The 3,941-nt window shown below is 33.8% G+C and overlaps 2 long non-coding RNA genes across 2 annotated transcripts in view; one reads left to right on the top strand and one right to left on the bottom strand.

Moving 5' to 3' along the window:
- The first annotated feature begins 909 nt into the window (after nt 1–909).
- Nucleotides 910–3,941, top strand: part of LOC102673640 — a 14,560-nt gene continuing 11,528 nt past the window's right edge. The window contains exons 1-2 of the long non-coding RNA XR_421149.2: nt 910–922; nt 1,717–1,725. This is a non-coding gene — a long non-coding RNA (uncharacterized LOC102673640). The remainder of the gene's footprint in view (nt 923–1,716; nt 1,726–3,941) is intronic.
- LOC116185056 lies at nt 2,125–3,941 on the bottom strand. Its single transcript, XR_004149795.1, has 2 exons — nt 3,911–3,941; nt 2,125–2,770 (listed from the first exon to the last, which is right to left on the bottom strand). It is a non-coding gene; the product is annotated as an uncharacterized LOC116185056 (long non-coding RNA).

The raw sequence follows: 3,941 nt of genomic DNA, 5'->3' as shown, positions 1-3,941 counted from the left end.
ATTGAGTATAATTTACATTTATTGATACATATTTTTTAATTAACAATTGATTTAGTTACATTTATGCTTGTACTTATAATATAATATAATACATTAAAAATATATTTATTTTTTTAATACTTAATATTTTTATATTTAATTTACTTAAATCTAAAGGATTGGAAGGAATGTAGGCTTAGGAATAAATATTTTTTAAATAAAAAAACTCATTTATTTATTAAAAAATAACATTTATTGAATATTTACAATTAATGATACAATACAAATTTTTTAATTAATACACTCTCTCTCTCTCTCTCTCTCTCTCTCTCTCTCGCTCTCTCGCTCTCTCGCTCTCTTCTTTCACAAAAATCCTTACTCTCTGCTGGCTAACAGAAAATTATCGCGACCGCTCTGGCCAAAGTCGTCGCACTATGTATACGAGAGGCGCACACGAGGCGTATTCTTCGCGGTATTCGTTACTAATGGGCGTTCTATTTAGCGGCGCTCCCGGCCCTCCAGGGACGTGTCACGCGTCACTGGCTTCGCGCACAATGCTCGTGACGCCGCAAATTCGGAACCTTCGTTTCCAATACGTTCGAAATGTAAAAGTTTTATCTTCCATAGATATGAATAGAATCAACTCGAATTGCTAATATTGACGTTGAAATCGTTCCTATTTACAATATATATTGTTATAATAGATTGCTTATATTATGATATTTTGTGTTACGTAGTCCTTTCCAATCTACTCGAAACAAGTGTTATTATAACATAACTTCCATCCTTCGTTATTAGCATTTAAAGATATTGGATAATCCAGAGAAAACTACCGAGAAAAGAAAGAATGATAAGAATAAGATCGAATTATCTTTATTACTTACAATTTGTCAGGATACAATTTGAAACGTATTCCGCCAATCGAATTTATGGAAAAGAGAAGGTACTTGCGATGGTATTTACCACCGATATCATCCTTTTATGGAGAAAAAAAACGGTAATTAATCGGGAAGAGGCGGAACGATAACGGCCGCGACGATAAAGTTGTCCCGCTCGCGTCAGTAAATATACGCTCGTGCACTTTTACTTATCAAAGTTCAATTGACTTAACGATCGCACCTGTACGTTCCTTTCTCCTTGCTAGAGCGCGCGGTTTGGACGGATGGCAGCTGGATCTGGCATGCACAGGGTGTCGTGCACACGGTATACGCATACGTGTACGTACAGGTGGGACGAAACCGTCATCCTTCTCCTCGAGCGGCTCGCTCGATCTTCCCATCCTTATCATAAATTTTCTCTCGTTTCCTGGCCGAATTCGAGGCATCGACCGCTCTTTCGATCGTTCTCCGTTGGCTAGAACTTGAAATGAAATATTATTATTAGCCTGAGATACTTTGAAATTGAAAAAGCTATGAGATTTTGAAACTTTTTATCAGTTTTGCCATTTGAAGTTATTAAAGATTAATTTTTTCCCCATTTCTTTCATCAATTATATTATAAATTATTCTTCCCTTTCCATTTGTTAGAACTAGAATAGCTCAAGATACTTTTTTCTTCGCATTTGTATCAGCAAATCTACAAATGAATGCGATTTTGTTATATTTAATTGCGCGTGATTCTTCCATTTGTTTTCCTTATCGATATTTCTTATTTCCTTTTTTAAAAGAAGTTGGGCATATGCTCGATCGTCGCGTGAAAAGATTCAGCAGTGATGCTGGTAACAAGGTAACCATGAAGAAGAAGGAAGTATCATGTAAAATATGGAAGATCACGATCAAATGAGAACTGATCCTTAGCGCTTCGGGCGAAATCAAGCAAGAAAGCAATAAATTGAGGCAAAGCAAAATCGAAGGAAATTGCCACGGTCGAAGCGACTTCTCTCAGCAATAATGGAGAAGTGTAGGCAAAAGTGGTCGTGGTGTTCGTTAAACGTCGAAACAAGTACCACTTATCGATTCTGAAGTTCCTGTCTGAAGTTTCTTCTTAGGGAAATTATGTGGCAGCTGAGCTAAGAAGAATGGAAGTGCTCGAGATATCTTTTGGCGAGATTTTTCCATATCCATGATTTGATTCAGTCAGTGTTTTCCAATCTTTATCGAGTAATCTTCTTTTTACAATAATATATATAAAAAACTTGTAATATAATTTTTATAATTTTTAATTTTTTATAATTGATGATGTATTTGTTTTGTGTATTAGTAATGATGATATTGTAGTGAAGACATGCTTTTTCGTTCTCTGTAATTATTTATTTATTAATGGTCTTTACTTCCGGCGAACGATTTAACAGAAGCCCTCCGAAATTTTGCCAAAGTGCGAGTTTCTATTAAAAGATAATCGACGGATAATTAGAGAGTAATGTGCCCCTGTGTGTTCGTGTGCATCATCATTGTATCAAAAAAGAAGCAGTGATTGGTGGTTGGCCCGATGAGCAGCACCACGGCCCTTTAAACTGTCCCGTGTCACACGCTGCTGCTTTGGCTCAACGCTTTTTTACCATCTGCCCCTTGTCGGGCATATGTTGCGGGATAACATCGAAAATGATCCCGAAACAGGTAGAGAGGCGAGCCTCTAGATTTCGACACTCGCTACCCGTCTGTCGGTGATCACCTGTTGATTTCCTTTAAATCAAAATAATATCACGCGTTTCCACGCTTCTCGATGTGTAGCCAGTGCATTGACTTTTCCTTGAGAGGAAACCATGAATAACTATACTAATAGCTATGGGAAAACTTGATGCCTTCGATTCCTGAAGCGCGGATATCCATCAAGTTAGGAGTTATCGGTATATCTGGAAACAAAGATGGATATGAAATTTAATTCGAATTAAAAGTTAGAAATGAATTTTTATTTGCCAGAATAAGATTTGAAGAGAATAAGAATTCAATTGAGAAAGATATATTATATTGTAGATGATAGAAATTTGATAAACATTTTTTCAAATCTTATTCTTTGTGTGTATTCTAAGTCTTATTATATTGGCTTTTACAATTTATTTTTATTGGAATGTTAAATCAAAAAGTTGCTTCACAAACTTTTCATATTCGGTATCTTTAAATAAGTTCATATTATTCTAATGTATCTATGCTAATGTATCTTCTTGTATTGTAACATGATATATCAACTACATAGATATGTTCGGATAAATATTGATATGATATAGGAAAATATAATCGAAAAGTAAATATACAATATAAACGTATAGATATACGTTTTAAAACTGACTAATGAATATATCCTTGTAAAAACATTTACACGAGATTATATCAATAAAAATAATTATTCTGTATTAATAATTCATATAATGATTATAAACTTATTCTCATAAATAATAATTTGAATAATGTTTGTGAAACAATTTCTTTTGAATCAAAAATTAAATTTCAAATTAAATCTCATACATTCTAGTCCCATCGAATTGATATTTAATCAAAACCTAATTCAAATCTAATCTAAATACAGTACAAATCTATCCCAAAGTTATCTAATTCAAATTTATAACAAACTTAATAAATCTAAGTTCGAATTTCGTTCAAACATTTTCAAATATGCAGAGTAGAAAATATTATTGCTATTTTTTAAAAATCGAACAATAAAAACAAAATCTACAATATTTATATAAAAAAAAAATTATCATTATTTAGAATAATAATTTTGACAAAATATTTTAAGAACAAAAATCTAGAAGTTATTCTTATTAAATAATTATCAAAACTTGTAACTTCCCTTTAAAAATTTTTCCTTAGGGTGCGTCAGAACTGAGCCGTGATTCCAACCCTTCCGTTTCCGGCTTATGGACAAATTTCGCGATTGCGATCACGATAAACAGCATCGATTAAGTGGCTGAATAGTAGTGCAACCCCCCATTGAGGGAGAGGGGCTGCATGAAAGCTTGGCGCTTGATTTATGAACGAAAATCTCGAGTAAATACCCGTTTCCGCGCTCCGCCGGGCGTGAAATGA

The sequence above is a fragment of the Apis dorsata genome, unplaced genomic scaffold, assembly GCF_000469605.1.
Source record: "Apis dorsata unplaced genomic scaffold, Apis dorsata 1.3 scaffold_89, whole genome shotgun sequence".
Classification (NCBI taxonomy): Eukaryota; Metazoa; Arthropoda; class Insecta; order Hymenoptera; family Apidae; genus Apis; species Apis dorsata.
This window is presented reverse-complemented; position numbering and strand designations above follow the sequence as displayed.